The sequence below is a fragment of the Octodon degus genome, unplaced genomic scaffold (genome assembly GCF_000260255.1).
Source record: "Octodon degus isolate 3935 unplaced genomic scaffold, OctDeg1.0 scaffold00043, whole genome shotgun sequence".
Classification (NCBI taxonomy): domain Eukaryota; kingdom Metazoa; phylum Chordata; class Mammalia; order Rodentia; family Octodontidae; genus Octodon; species Octodon degus.
In genome coordinates, this window is record NW_004524619.1 from 6,890,079 (window position 1) to 6,906,959 (window position 16,881).

Consider the following 16,881-nt stretch of genomic DNA (forward strand, 5'->3'; position numbering starts at 1 on the left):
TCTGCCCTTTGTTGTAGATCTTTGCTGTAGTTATAACCTTCGCACGTACTGAAGTTCAGGTGAAGCTCTACAAAGTGTGGACTTATCCAGCTGAGTCTGGCTTAGGTCTGGCTGCTGTGCTCAGCTCCTTCCTGCTGCTGCCCTTGAGGGTGAATATATTGTGCCCCTGTGGCAAGATGTTCTGCTCCTGGACTAGCTGGGTGGAACTATTTTCTTCACTCTCTGCAGGGATTGCAGCTGCAGGGTTACAGCTCAGGCACGTATGCCAGGCCTGAGCTGTGCCTGGAGGGGGCAAAGTGAATTAGAGTGAAGAGGATGCTCTCCCACACACTCACCGGACCTGGGCTAGGACTGGGTCTAGGGGTTCCCAGAACGGCGCAAAATTCCTACTTGGCAGGTGGTGTGGGGAGGTGCTGTGGAGTGATGGGGGGCGGCTCGAGGGGGTGGGAGAGGGTCCGGCCCATGCTTCGCCTGGGCTGGGACAGGTTCCGCTGGCGCAAGGTAGCAGGAAGCTCTCCACACACTCACTGGACCTGGGCTAGGACTGGGTCTGGGGGTTCCCGGAAGTGGGCAGAAATCCCTACTTGGCGCGCAGGGTTGGGGAGGTACTGCGGAGTGGTGGGGGCGGCCCGAGGGGGTGGAAGAGTGTCGGCCCATGCTGCGCCTGGGCTGAGCCTGGTCCCGCTGGCGCAGGGTAGCAGGAAGCTCTCCACACACTCACTGGACCTGGGCTAGGACTGGGTCTGGGGGTTCCCGGAAGTGGGCCGAAATTCCTACTCAGCGGGCGGAGTGGGGGAGGTACTGCGGAGTGGTGGGGGGCAGCCCAAGGGGGTGGGAGAGGGTCTGGCCCACGCTGCACCTGGGCTGGGACTGGTCCTGCTGGCACAGGGTAGCAGGAAGCTCTCCACACACTCACCGAATCTGGGCTAGGACTGAGTCTCCTATGTGTTCTTCTTGGAACACTCTTCCTTCAGTACATGGCCAGCTCCTAGCCTCTTTCAGGTAGTTGATCAAAAGCACAGAATGGGAAAGGGCTTCCCTGACCCTCTGTCTGTCTCCATTTATTTATTACTGCTTTATCCTGATTTATGTGTCTTGATAGATGTGTGCACTGGTCTTCCTCCTACTAGAATGAAAGTTCATGAAAGCAGGGATTTGTCTTATTCTCCACCTCAAGAGTAATGCCTTTAGGGGGCCTGGCCCTAGCTCAGGCCTTTAAGTGGCTGCTTCCACAAAGCTGTCAGCCTCAGGTTGCTGGAGTTCGAACCTCACAACTCTCCCGCTGGCCAAAAGTGCCCTGAAGGCGTTCGAGGAACAAAAAAAAAAAAAAGAGTAATGCCTTTGTAGGTGATGTAGTTTTGTAATAGATAATTGTTTAATGAATAGCTAGATTTTTTATTAGTACATATTGCATAGAATATTTGGTTTCATTTTGGTGTAATTATACAAACATGTATCGTACTTCGATCTCCACTCTCAATTCTCTTTCCCTTTTCTTCCCTCTCCTTCTCTTCTTTTTTTTCTAATATTATCCTTTCTACTTCTCATGTCATCTGTTTTCTCATAATTCTACCTATGAGCAAAATATGCAATATTTGTCTTTTCTGAGTCTGGCATATTTTGGTTAGTGTGAAACTCTCTCGCTCCATCTATTTTTCCACAAATGACATGCTTTTGCTTTTTCTTTATGATTGATTCATATGCTATTGTGTATAAATATCGTATTTTCTCTATGCACTCACCTGTTGTTGGGTAACTTGACATATTCCGTAGATTAGCATTTCTGATTGTGCAACAGTTAACATGGGCATGCAGATGTCTATAGTATGGAATTTTACTCTTCTGATACTATACCAAGAATTGATACAATTAGATATAATGGTAGCTCTATTTTTAGTCTTTTGAGGAACCTCCATGGTGATGAATAACCAGAGTTCTTAAAAACCTGTAATCTCAGAACAAGCAATGGTCCTTTAATTGGGATACATTTAACTTTATAAAAAATTATAAAACTGAGCTTTTTTTGCTTGCTCTCTTGGGCACAAGTGAAACCTCAATTAGCAAATTGGCATTAGGATATAAGCTAGGGTTTTAGGGCCTTGGGCTAGGTCTTTTTCTCTAAAAATGAAAGTGGTATTTTGGTTATTCTAATCCTATGATATCTGATATAGTAGCCACTAACCACAGAAGGCCATCTACATTTAAATTAATTGACGTTAAATGAAGTACAAAACACAGTTCTGTTGTGCCAGCCACATTTCATATCCTCAGTTCCACACGTGGCTAAGTAACTGTTCTCCTGGACAGCACAGATTTAGGACATTACCACTGTTGCAAAATGGTTAGATTGGAGACATAGTTTTAGACAGACAGCTGTCTGTGTATATACCTTTCAGTAGTCTGTTAAAGGATAGTAGGAGCAGCTATAATTTATTGACACTGTTGTAGCAATGTTCTCTCTCCTGTGTAAGTTTTCTCTCAATTCCTAGTTCTTTGGGAGAGATATTGTTTCTATTTTTGGATGAGAAAGTTGAAGGTCAAGGGGAATAAGTTAAGTTTTCCAGGGCCACACAGCTTGTAAGCCAGGTTTCAGATTCAAGACTGTAGTCAATATCAGTCTTATTGACACTGCTTTTTGGGGAAGCAAGATTCACAGCCCAGAGTAATCATTTTAATGTATTTTCCTTAACCATCTCTCATGTCAGACAGCAGGATTGCCAGGATATATTTGTGTTTTTCCTTGCTTTCAAGTTCATCTATTATCTCTTGTCTTATCCTGGAGGGTACATTTTATCTCTAAAATGCCTTTTCCTCATTCTGATTTGGCAGTATCTGCTCCAAGTGCTTCTGAATTCCCCACTGTAAATATAAATGTTAGCTGCAGTCTCTGTTCAGCCTGGTTAGGTAGGTGAGGTGTGATGAAAGATAGAAGAGCCACATCATGGCTTTTGGCCTTGGTCATGTCACTTCCAACTTTTGGTTGCTGGTTAAGCATATTCGTTCTAAATGTACCCTGTTAAGGTGGTGACTCATGGTGTAAGGGTGAAGTCTTAGGCTTCTGTAGAGCCAGATAATTGCACATGGCTCCTCTGGAATGGAGGCCATTGAAACCTAGGGGGTTGCTTTCTGAAAGATCAAAGGAGAGAAACTGGGTGACTTGGGTAGTTATTACCATTTCTTGAAAACTAACTTGCTTTTTAATCTATAAAATCCAAGGCTAAAAGAGCTAAAAGAGTTATAGATGTAGGAACCATAGAAGCACCCTCTGTGTGATGCTGGTTATAGGAGGGGCTTTGCCCTTATAAGAGGAACTGAAAGTAAAAATATGAGCATCTCTATCTATTTAAAAAATGACTGTTTAGGGCCATCGAGATAGCTCAGCGGACTAATATGCCTGCTTAGTCAAGCTTAGTCAAGCACATTGACCATGGTTCGAGTCCCAGCACCACATGCCACACTAACCCCATCCCCAGGATGAATTGAGCCTGGCAGAGTCAGAGTGTGGTAGTGTATACCTGTAATCCCAGTGCTTGGGAGGCTGAAAATAGGAGGATCACCATGAGTCCGAGCTGTGTAGTGAGACCCTGTAACAACCAAATACATTAGCAAAACCAAACCAAACCAAACCTGTTTACCTCTTCTTAAAAGGTAGGCCCTTTTTTCTTTTGATCTATTTTGTTTGCTACTATATACTCAGTAAGGGCAGTGCCTAGCATATGTTAAGCACCAGTAAATATATATTAAATCAGTATGAGGGTTTGATTGAAAAATACAGTGCATATTAAAACTTTTTTAAAAATTAAAAATAAGGATCACACTGTCTTTTGGCCAAAAACCACGTACTATTTTATAGTTTTAATAATGAAAAGTGTGGGGAGATGGCTCAGTGGAATAAGCGCTGCCCTGGCAAGCGCAAGGGCCTGAGTTCAATCCCCGGTTCCACAAAAAAAAAAAAAAAAAAAAAATGAAAAGTGTTGGGGCCAGTGAGATAGCTCAGTGGTCTTAAGCACCTGCTTAGATAAGGTTAGGCAAGCACAGGAACTGAGTGAGGTTCAATCCCTGGCACCACATGCTGTACCAGCCCTGCCCCCAGGGTGGGCTGAGTTGGCCACAAAACAAAAGAAAAAAAAAAAGAAAAAAGTGTCAGTCAAAAGAATCTCTGGGGGGAACTACCCACTCGGGCCCCCCTCCTGTCCCTCTCTTGGACAGGAGCTTTTTTTCTCTCAATAAATACATTCTGCTCATAACCTCCGTTTGTTCCTAAAATTCATTCTTTGGTTTTAGAGAACACAGACTCATGCAGGTCAGGTCGGGAGATTGTTTTTCTCTATGTCATTTGGAGGTTCCCTGTATGGTTTAGAGGTCATCCACCTGAGACCAGTTTTTCTCCCTGTATCATTTTGGAGTTTTCCACCAAGATCGTTGGTCATTGGACAGAGGTTTGAGTTTGCTTTTCTTTCATAAATTCTGAACTGGGACTTGCTTAGATAACAAATTTTTATGCTTCAAATGTTAATGTTTTTGCCCATTGCTTATAATTAATTGTTCATACTTTGTCTCATGCGGTTTTGTCTCATAATACTGTTAAAATTGTTTACAATTGCTTATGCTTTGTCTTTATGTAATTTTGTTAAAATGTTGGTCAAAATGCTGTTGGTAAATCTAAGTTAAAATACAAAAATGTTACAAGTTTATATTTCTTTAATGGGACATTTTATAACTATTTTGCACTTGTATATGTTGCATTTGAACTGGTATTTCTAAATGTACTGGTATTCCTTGCTTGAATTTAGACAATAGCGCTAGGAAGAGTAACATTAGTAAGCCTCCTGGTGGATTTTATGTAAACTTTTGTAAAGTGGGACTTTTAGCCAGCTCGGACTTAAAAAATATACATGCCTATGTATGAGACACAGGACTCCTTTTGCCAGTTAAATGACATTAGGTAGGCAACCGTTCTTAAAAACTTGGAGGACAGGTTTCACTGGGATAGACTGGTTCTGATCCCCCTCTACATGCTAGAGAGAATGTCAGGCCTGCTCTGTTTCAGTTTCCTTGCTTTAACTTTACTCCTAATTTTCCCACCTCTTTGTGCTTTCCTTTTTAGAGGCATGTAAAATTAGGAAAACTCTGACCATTCCAACTATGTGAAGCCCTTAGAAAATGAGCGTTTATTAACGCCGAAGACAGAGAAGTCATTTTAGAAAAAGGACACATACCCCGTCTCTGGGTCAGATGAGACAAAGAGGACTATGCCCATCCAGGAGGACACATATAAAAGCCATGTCCCGGCTTAGTGTTCTGGGCAGGTCTCCTTCGGGAGGCTAAACCTGAGACACGGTGGAGAGAACCGACTTCTGGATGACAACAGAAGGAGCTATCTCCAAAAGCAGCACACTTATGGGACCAAAACACATTTAGTGTGAGGGAAGATTCAATCTTTTCTCCTAGGTCTGGTTATCATTTAGGTGCATAAGAGATAAGTTGTGGACTTTAAAGCCTTTAATGTAAAGTACTAGGTAATCTTGTTCAGGCTTTTAACTATCCCTTATAGAACTTGGACAAACAGTGGTTACTCTGCCAGCTAATAAATGCTCTTAGAGCAGCTGTCACTCTTTGAAGTAGAGGACAGGTTTCCCCAGCTGTTCTTTGGTGGATCCCCATTGAAGCCTATGGCTGATGGAATGTTAACCAAAGACACTGCTGGATTCCTTTCTGGAGACATCTCTGGTTTTGTGGGCCAAAAGAAACCAAGAATGCCTGAGGGGGGAAGGCGCCAAACCCAAAGGTTCCTTGGTGGAAACTGGCTCTTGACCACTGAAAGATCTCCACTTACCTATTGTACTTTCTCTCTCTTTGCTAGTAAAGTAGGACTTCTACCTGAGCTTTTCAGTAGAACAAGTTAATGGGTCACTATTTCAGAAATAAGGCTGAGACAGTTTACAATATTGGTTATCAGGGGGAGTTTACATCTGTGCTCTATGTGTTAACTAAGAGTAAGATTTTTGCCAGCTACATTGTCTTTACCAACATGTAAAATGTGATTGCTAGATGATAAATTTAAGTTTCACCTGTGAGCTTCAAGGTTAAATCTTGTTTAGTTGTTAGAAATGTTTTCCTAGGTGATCAAATGGAAATCAAATGCCTGGAGATTGGTTCAGTGCACTGGGCCAAATCTCTCCAGTCAATGGTTCTATCCATCTCGATAGTGATCTTTGTAACCTGAGAAGTGCTCACTTCTAACTGACCGTTTATGCCATAGTTAATGCTTCCTTCTGTAGACATTCAGGTCACCAGACCAATTGTAACTTACACATTTTCAATAAGAGTAAGTTGGGGGGACCAGGGAGATGGCTCAGTAGAATAAGCGCTTCCCTGGCAAGCGCAAGGGCCTGAGTTCATTCCCCAGTTCCGCCAAAAAAGAAAAAAAAAAAAAAAAGTAAAGGTTTGTGAGATGTTTCAGGAGATAGGAATCATGTGCCAGTTTGAGGGTGGATAGGCTAGTGGGATCTTGTCTCCCTTCTTTCCAACAGGAGCATCCACCTGCTCTGGAGAGGGCTACTCAGGCACACCTGGGTGGAGGAATCAATTAGAAAAGAGGTGGGGACACCCAAAAAGGTAATTTCTATTGAATTCCAGGTTATCTCACAGTCAAAGTCTCTTACTTCTTTAGAGTGTGCTTCATCAGGCACCAGAAGACGTTTGGTCCTTACATGTTAAAAAGAGCCATTTAAATAAAATGAAGAGGAAAGTATCAACTGTGATGCTAGCTTATAACTCGAAAGATGATGTAAAAAAGAAAATGGTAAAAATGTCTGTCTTATGTTTAGATTTTGTTTGCATTAAAAAGGTCATTGTTATTTAAGTTTTAAAATATAGATGTGAGCAACAAGAGAACCAGGCAGTTCAGCCCTGCCCACCATTGGTGAAAGTAAGGTTTCCCCTATTTGCCTTTCTAGTCTACAGGGTGTGGACTTCTAAAACAGCTATAATCCAGGCCTCTACAAGGATGCACCCATTCTTAGCTGGGTTTATGCAAGCTCCTCAAGGACAATACCTTTTAAAGAAGTAAATAGAAAATTTGAAACTTCCAGAGTTCATGTGCCTTAGATGACCCTGATAAGTACATTGATGTCTTTTAGAGGATTTATTCAGACTTTATGAACTAGATTGGAGAGATATAATGTTAATCTTAAACCAAGCTTTGACTTCTATGAAAAGCAGATAGCCTTATAAGCTGCTATTACATTTGGAGAGGAATATTATATTGTTATAAGGACTCAAAAGATGGACAACCAGTGGAATTTCCTGTTCCCACTGGAGCCCAACCAGTCAGAGCCATGCTGCTAATAGCCAGCCAGAAGAATGAAAATGATATTTTCTTTCAAGTGTATATTCTTCAAGGTCTAAAAACTAGAATCAAGCTTTCAGTTATTAAATGTTAGCTATTTATCAGGAAAAAGAGGAACACCCCTCTGATTTCTTAAAATGTTTAATAGAGGGACTGGTAAAGCATATTTTGTGAGATGTTAATTCAATAGACAGACAGATTACTCTTACAGATAAGTTAAAGAGCTACAAATGATAGCTTTTGCTCCATACCACTCATTTGATACTTTGATAAAAACTGTTTAAGTGTCCTATAATTGGAACTGGGAGAAAACCAGGGAGGAAAAAAACCAAAGAGATCAAAAAATGGCTGTCGTTATTGTGGCCTCAAAACAGATACCCAAAGTCTGATTCTCTTGGCTCCAGTAAGAGCTCAATGATGATGAGGTTCATCTGCTACTGCTGTCAGAAGCAAGACCAGCATAAGAGGGACTGCCTCAAGAGACCCACAAGCCATGCCCTGACTGCCAAGGCAGCCACTAAAAGTGAGAATGCACTCTGAGGCGGAAGACCCAGAACTCAGACTCAGCTTTCCAGGTGGTCCATTAGAACTCAAGGGTGCTGGGTCTGCCTCCTCCCTCTGGCCAGACAGTCTTTACCTGTTATCTGCACAGAGGAGCCCTGAGTAATCATGACTATAGAGAAAAAAGACACCCAGCCTACTGCTGGACATTGGCACAGGTCTCTTTGTCCTTCTCCAACCCTGACTTTTCTTCCAGTCATTATACCTCAATAGAGACAGACTTTAAAAGGTATATTGCTTTAACTATAACTGAGATATTGCAATATATATTCAGGTTGCTTACTAATCAAATGATGCTAAAACTGATGTTTTACAAATGTAATATATATTGTTGTTCATGTACAAGGACTTAAAAGGTATTTCATTGGTTTAATCTGACTAAATGATGATGTGTATTTCATAAATATATGAGTTAACCTGGTTGATTTCTTTTTTTTTTTTTTTTAATTTTTATTTTATTTTGAGAGAGAGAGAGAGAGAGAGAGAGAGAGAGAGAGAGAGAGAGAGAGAGAGAGAGAGAGAGAGTGTGGTGTGTGTGTGTGTGGCCAGCTCAGCCCACCAGGGGGCGGGCCTGGCTGGCATGTGGTGCTGGGGGATTGAACCGTGGTCCCCGATGCTTTGCCAAGCTTGTTCTAAGTAGGTGCTTTAGACCACTGAGCCATCTCTCCAGCCCCATGGAATAAGGATTTTTTTTTTTTTTGCTCCTCGAATGCCTTCAGGGCACTTTTGGCTGGCTGGAGGGTTGTGGGGACCGAACTAGAATAAGCTGAGGCTGACAGCTTTGTGGAAGCAGCCACTTAAGGAACTGAGCTAGAGCCAGGCCCCCCTGGTTGATTTCTGATATAATGCAGGTATTTCATGTTGATAGGAAATACATGTGTGACCTCTCTTAACTAAACCTAGAGGAGCTTATAGCAAACTGTCAGACTCCATAAATAAATGGGTCTAAGAGCTAGTGTGTTACAATTGCTAGGTTTCAAAAAAGTTTATAAATGTACCTGTTAGCTCGAATGTTCATGCTTTGGTTATATATGTTCTAATCTCTCAGATAATTTGTTATTTCTAGAAGATACCAAAACCCAGGTAATCATGCAGGTAAAACCTAAAACCAAAAGGTTATATGTTGTTCAGTGGGCCCCAGATATCTGACACAAGCTGTAAAAGTCAGAAGGGTTTACAGGAATGAATTGGTCTCAGTTGAGGTGTTTCTAGAAAGGATACAAAACAAAATTATAGATGAAAAATAAAATAGTAATACTAACATCCTATGGGAAAAAAGGCCAATAGAAAAACAGGAAAAGTTATGCTTTCCTGGATGTAAACAGAGAAGAGACAGTTCAAGCAGAAATGTACAAAGCTTCTAGAGAAAAAAAAGTGTTCATGATAAAGTCAAAGTTTCAGATTGATAGGATCATGAGTCTTTACCTCTCAGCCTAAAGGATCCCGTGTTAACTGCCAATAAAAGGAAAAGCTTGTTAGATGTTTGATTGACGCTCATACAGATTTATCAATAGTTATAGGAGACACTTCCAGATCCTCACCTCCATCCAAAAAGCTAATATTTGTAATCCCAAAGTTACATTATTGGAATCCCATCAAGTTGATTCCAATCTACCACTTTCAGTGCAACCCACGGCAAAAATAAAGACTCTAAATTATATTTTCAATCACTGGGGAGTCAAGGGACTCTAAGTCCAGCCACAGAGATGGCTTTCCAAAACCAAGAGAGCAACCCAGGGTCTCACCCAGTTTTTATTCAGTAGGAGAGTGACTTGAGGAGGATTGAGTAAAAATTGTGGGAAGTAGTAATCATTGTGTGCTGAGCTAGGTGGGTGGCCTACATTTACTTAAGGCCAGTTGATAAATAGAAGTCCTAGCCAGCTCTGTACATAGGAAATAGGGTCATACTCAGTCAAAATGGGGACAGTTGCTCTTCTTTCAAGGAGAGCTGCTCCGGTGGCCCTCCACAGGTAGTTAACCAGCCAGTGACCCCACATACAAACTAGAGTACTCAGTGTTTTCCCTATTTCTGGCAATCCATGTGCCCCAAGTAATAATAGAGTTGGTAAAATATAAAAGGCCAGTTTGTTTGAGACAATATACAATGGCCATAAAAGATAAAAGAGATTGAACCTCACATTTAAGAGATATTTGCTAATAGACCTACAAAAAGTTCTAACTCATCTTTTTCATAATTATCCTGTTGTGATTATTTGACTTGTTTCTTTGGCTTTGTCTCCTCCAGACTCAAAGCTATATGTCTACCCAAGAGAAAAATGCCTGCCATCTATCGAGGGCCTTTAGATAAAACCTCTAAAGAATATATCTGACTGCCAGTCAACAACTACCACCCATTTCAGCGTGAAGAAGCCAGAGCAGTCTTCGCCCATATTTCCCTTCACAGCAGTTCAGGTTACTTCTTCAGAGGAGGGAATATTGTAGGCAGCCGAGTTAGATAAAAATATTATAGGCAGTCAGACAGGGCCAGGCCCTCAAAGGCGACAGCACAGAAGTGGGAGGGGCGGATGCTCCTGCTGTGAACCAGACCTAAAGACCTAAAGGCCAAACAAATGCTAAATGAGTAGCACCTGGGATTGATATTCTAACTAGGTATCAATCACCTGGAAAGACCCAAGTGAGTCACTAGCCCAACCCCCAACAGAAAGAGACTTTATCCCGCATTCCAACCCCTAACAGAAAAAGACCCTATCCCATATGTAATCCCATTGGTTGACCATAGTTTTGTCCCACCTCCTGCCCACCTAAGCGAGTTCCCATTCTCTCTACCTTAGCCTCACATGGTTTTACACTATGAAAGTCCCTGGAAGAGACAGCTTCCCTGGGAACTACCCGCTTGGGCCCCCCTCCTGTCCCTCTCTTGGACAGGAGCTTTCTTTCTCTCAATAAATATATTCTGCTCATAAAAAAAAAGGATCGCTGGTCTGGTGGTATTTAATAGAATTACAAACATTTTTTGAGCTAGGGAAGTATAGGCTTTCAGCTTAAATAATCATAATTACCAGTTAAATAATCTAAGTGCTGTGAGATATAGAGTTCAGTTAATTCTAAACACCATATTTTATGTTACTTCCATCCTGGAGGCTAGGAAAGGTCACCCATTAAAAATAGGGAAGCAGGGCAGGGGATATAGCTCAGTGGCACAAGCACCTGCCTGGCAACCATAAGGTCCTGAATTTGATTCCCAGTATCAACCTTTCCCCCAAGTAAGAAAGTAAGTAAGTAAGAAAGAAAAAAAGGAAGGAAGAAAGAAAATAAATAGGGAAGCAAAGTGTTGGGACTTCCAGCTTCATGAAATATAGCACATCAAAGAGCAGCTGTAGTGGTTTTCCCCAATCCAAGTATACCACCATTTTGATATCCAAAAAGTACTGTATCTGATGCTATCGGAGGTGTTGCATGTGAACTTTAACCTCTCAAGGCAAAGATGGGGCAATCACATCACACAAGGTGAGAACAAGAGACAGACAGTGCAGTGGGTCACATACCAAGTGCTGAATCAAGGATGCTTTAGTACAGTGAGCAAGGCTCTGGGCACTTGGATTGAAGCTTCAATCTGTCAGTTTTAACATATGTATAAGTAGTCCACCATTATGCATTGTGTAGATACAGCTTTAAAAAGAAAGGAAGTTGTGACATGAGCTATAACATGAAAGAAACGAGGACATTATGCAAGGTGAAATAAGCCAGTCACAAATGGAAAATTACTGTACAACTCTACTTGTATGTAGATTTAGAGTAGTCTCATTCACAGGGGAAAAAAGTAGAATGGTGATCGATAGGTGCCTATGTCAAGAAGAGGGATATGGGGAGTCATTGTTGAATAGGTATGGAACTTTGGTTTCTAACAAAAGTTCTGGAGACAGACGGTGACAGTGGTTGCATAGCAGTGAGAATGTACTTACTGCCACTGAGTGGTATAAGTGGTCAAGAATGTACATATTATATTAGGTCTACTTTACTCCACTTTAAAAATAATGAATAAAAAACATTTACACTCTTACTCTTAGATAAAGATGTAGGGCATTTCCTGTCTTCCAGAAGATCCCTAATTCTCTTCTCTTTCACTTATGTCGCAAGTTCTTTAATTTATGGGACACATTATCTTATATGTGGCTTGTATCACTGTCACACCTGTGAAGTTCTTCCATGTGGTTATGTATATAAGGAATTTGTTATATTTCATTATTGAGTAGTACTCTATTTTCTGGATCTAGCACATCTTGTGTATGTAGTCTTCTGTTGATGAAGTTAAGATTGTTTGAGCTTTTGTTTACGATGTATAATGCTGCTACAAACATTCCTGCATGGATCTTGTGATGGATATCTTTGCAGATTCCACATGGGAGAAGTTGCTAGGTCACAAGGTAGTTTTATAGATATACTGCCAAATAGTTTTCCAGAGCATACTGATTTATACTTCAACATTGTTCGAGTGTTCTGCATCTTCACCAACTTGTGATATCATGCCCTGTGAGCAGTAAAAATGCATAAAAAGGGTAGATGGAAATGCTAGTTTTTGAGTGCTAAAACCAGGTAGATGTGAGCAGTCAGTGGGACTTCTGTGAAGGAGGGTGCTGGAAATGCAACTTGCTATAACCTGACAAATAGGTTAGGCATGGGTATGATTTCACTGGGGGCCTCATCTATTGAGTTACTTTATAATTTACTGAGTTCAGTCACCCTAACAGCTGTTTTCTTTCCTTCCTTCCTTCCTTCCTTCCTTCCTTCCTTCCTTCCTTCCTTCCTTCCTTCTTTCCTTGCTTTGCTTTGCTTTGCTTTGCTTTGCTTTGCTTTGCTTTTTTAATGTATTTAGTACAGAGTCTACAGGGTCTCACTACACAGATTGGACTTGTAGTGATCCTCTTGCTTTTCAGCCTCCCAAGCACTGGGATTACAGGCACACTCCACCACCCCCAGTCTCAATTGCCCTCTTAGCACACCTCAGCCCTTGTGCTCTGCCTAGGCAGGGGTTTTAATCTGTTGAGCTATCTGGTCAGCCCTTGTTTTTCTTTCTTTCTATGTGGAACTGTAAGTCTACTTTTGCATTCCTTTTTTAAAAATTAATTTTGTTTTATTTTGAAAAGTAAAAGGAAAGCAGGACAAAAATCAGAAACAAAGAAAGAAACTGAGCAACATACAACAGTGCACATGTTACAGTTTTTCAAACCAAGAATAGCTGATTAACAGTGGTTAATACATTATCTATTTTACCATCAAATCTGTTGCTGAAATTGGCAGATATAGTTATGTAAGATTAGACATATGGTTGGATATTACCACTTGTTTTCAAGAAACCTTAAATGCTTTTTCTTGTCTCTTTTTTACCTCTTTTTTAAAGATTGTTTTAAAGAGAATATAGTAGTAATTTTTATGACTTTAGAAATGGTACACATTTAGAAGACCAAGATGTCAGGTATTCAAGCATGGTTTTTGTGTTATACCTTGGTGTCCTCAATGTGGGTATTTAGATCATGCCTATCTGCATACAGAGTTAGTCAAGGTGAAAATTCTACACATTAACTGCTATTTTCAAAATATTGATGGAGATTTTCAGTACAATCACCTCAGCCATCCTGTATATATACTTACATGTTTTTCCCCTACCTTTTTTAAAAAATCTTTTTTCTCTCCTCTTCAATGTTTGATCCTTAAGATCCATTTCTTTCTGTTTTACTATATCTGTTATACTTTGTAGATTTTATTACTTCTTTTGGGTTCCTACACTATGGAGACACTATGATATTTATACATGTGGGTCTGTTTTTTTTTTTTTTTCCCCTTTTCAGTACTGGAGATTGAACTCAGGACCTTGTGCTTGCCAGGCAGATGCTTATTCTAATGAGCTATCTCCTTGGCCTTGGTTTATTTTACTTATGAGTATAGCCTCTAGTTGCATCCACTTACCTATGAAGGCTTTTAGTTTTTCTTTTTTTGTAGTTCAGTAATACTCCATTGCATAAAAACAACACATCTTTTTCATCCACTCCTCAGGTGATGGGCATTTTAGTTACTTCCAGAATTTGGCTATCACAAATTGTGCTGCTATAAACATGAGTGCACATGTATCATTGTGGTATGATGTTTCCAGTTCTTCTGGGAAAATTCCCAGTAGGGAATAACCGGATTGAATGAGATTTACAGTCCCAGTTTTTTGAGGAATCTCCACATTGATTTCCATAGAGGTTGTACCAGTTTACATCCCCACTGGCTGTATAGAAGGGTTCCTTTTCCCCTGCAGCCTCTCTAGTATTTATTATTGGTTGATTTCTTTATGATAGCTATCCTTTCTCTTATTCAATATAGTTCTGGAAACATTAGTTAGAGCCATTAGACAAGAGAGAGAGAAAGAAAAGGAATAAGAATTCGTAAAGAAGAAGTTAAATTATCATTTGCAGACGACATGATACTGTACTTGAAAGACCCAAAATACTCCACCATGAAGCTCCTAGAATTAATAAACAAATTCAGTAGCATAGCAGGTTACAAAGTCAGTACACACAAATCACTATCATTCCTCTACACAGATAACAAACACACTGAGAGAGAAATTGGAGAAACAATACCCTTCATGAATGCACTCTCTAAAAATGAAATACCTAGGAATTAATCTAACTAAGGAAGTGAAAGATCTATACAATGAAAATTATAATACTCTGAAAAAAGAAATCAAAGTGGATTTCAGAAAATGGGAAGATATTCCTTGCTCCTGGATAGGGAGAACCAACATTGTGAAAATGGCCATACTCCCAAACTTGTTGTACAGATTTAATGCAATCCCTATCAAAATACCACCAACATACTTCACAGACCTAGAGAAAAACATTCCTAAAATTTATTTGGAACCAGAAAAGACCTAGAATAGCAAAGGCAATTGGGCAACAAAGGCAAGGCAGGCGGCGTTACAATTCCTGATTTGAAATTATACTACAAAGCTACTGTGATAAAATCAGCATGGTACTGGCAAAAGCAAAACAAAACAAAAACCAAATGAATGGAAAAGACACACCAGAGGATCAATGGAACAGATTAGAAGATGCAGCTATAACTACAAACATACTCAGCTGTGTTATCTTTGACAAAGGGCCCAAACATGTTCGCTAGAAGAAAGATAGCCTCTTTAACAAATGGTGCTGGCAAAACTGGCTCTGTAACTAAAACTAAACCTTGACTCAGATCTATCACCATGCACTAAGCTAAAGTAAAAATGGATTAAAGATCTAAACATTAAAACAGAAATAGTATATCTCCTGGAAGAGAAAGTAGGTGGAAGTCTTGAAGACTTAGGGGTAGGCAACCTGTTCATAAATGAAAATCAAACTGTATGGGAAATACTTCAAAGAATCAACAAGTGGGACCTCCTCTTATTAAGAAGTTTCTGCACATCCAAAAAAATTGCTAACAGTGAAAAGACAACCTACAAATTTGGAAAGAATCTTAACCAATAATTACTCAGACAGAGGTGTTCTATCTAGAATATATAAAGAACTAAAAAAAGAAATTAGGGCCCCAAAATTTAAAGACCCAATTCAAAAATGGGCATCTGAGATGAATATACCCTTCTTACAGGAAGAAATGCAAGGGGCAGATAAATGCATGAAAAAATGCTCCACATCACTGGCCATTATGAGAAATGCAAATTAAGACAGCACTGAGAGAGTTTTGCATTCTTACTCCTTATTCCCTAGAAAACTTCCTTGTGAAGGAGCCGGGGAGATGGCTAGGCGCCGGGGAGATGGCTCAGTGGAATAAGTGCTTCCCTGGCAAGCACAAGGGCCTGAGTTCAATCCCTGGTTCCACAAAAAAAAAAAAAAAAAGAAAAAAAAGAAAAAGAAAAAGAAAAAGAAAAAGAAAAAGAAAAAGAAAACTTCCTTGTGAACCAAGTTCCATTTGCCAGTTTCATCTGCGCTGACACATTTTGTGAAACCATATCTCATAGAAGAACACTGGGCTTGTGTTCAAAATGAAGAATGAAGCTCAATGACATGGTGTGAGAAGAGCAAAGGATGTGAGGATGTCTATTGAGTACTCTTTGTTATTACTACATTTTTGCAGCACATGCAGTTTATAATCATCTCAGGAGTGGGTACATGTATATAACATAACTTTTTAAAGACTCTGTTCCATCCTCCTTTAATTCTCTGTTTCTCATTTCATTCTACTTTATGTTATTAACCCCAGAACATATGACACATAATATTTACACTCACTGAGGTTATTAGCTTCCTGTACACAGCATGTCTTCATTCTGATTATTTCCTTTTCTGTTCCCTTTCCTTCTCACCCATGGTCACTTGCACCTCTTTCGCTTTGCAAAACGTCCATCCCTTTGTGTCTTTCTATCCATCCTTTTTATTTTCTTTGTACTTGCCTTGCTCAAATGAATTTGCACTGGACCAGTGAAGGGATAGACATAGCAGGTCCATAAGGAAACGATGGCTTCATGGATGGGTTGATTATGATGAGCTACAGGTAGCTGAGCAAAAAAGCAGGAATGTGAGGTGACATAAAGAGCAGCAGATTTTGTGTATACATTTTAAATACAGGGCTGTTCTTGGCTCCGATGCGGTCTTGGATGTACTAATGAGTATATTTCAGTAGGGCAGTTAACGAGATTGTTGGAGGCATGGAGGTCCAAAATAAGAGAAGTGTCCGTATGAATATGCCACAAGATGGCACAGGCTGCCCAGAAGAATGTGAGAAGGTAGAGTGGAGAAGAGAGCCAGTGATCCTAGGGCTCCTAGAGGGGAATGTTCCAGTGCTCTTCCTCCTTGACAACCACTCAGAATAGGGTAGAGACACTTTTGTTCTTCTTAGAGTGCCTCAGGCTGTCTCACCATCCCTGTAAACTTTTGTCTTATTGCATCTTTTTCAATCTTTTGGTAACTACTTTCCATGTAATTTTCTCTCTCTCTCTCTCTCTCTCTCTCTCTCTCTCTCTCTCTCTCTCT

At 40.4% G+C, this 16,881-nt stretch overlaps 1 protein-coding gene across 5 annotated transcripts in view; it reads left to right on the plus strand.

Moving 5' to 3' along the window:
* Erc2 (ELKS/RAB6-interacting/CAST family member 2) overlaps positions 1–16,881 on the plus strand; it is a 1,093,013-nt gene that overhangs the window by 283,947 nt on the left and 792,185 nt on the right. The window lies entirely within an intron of this gene.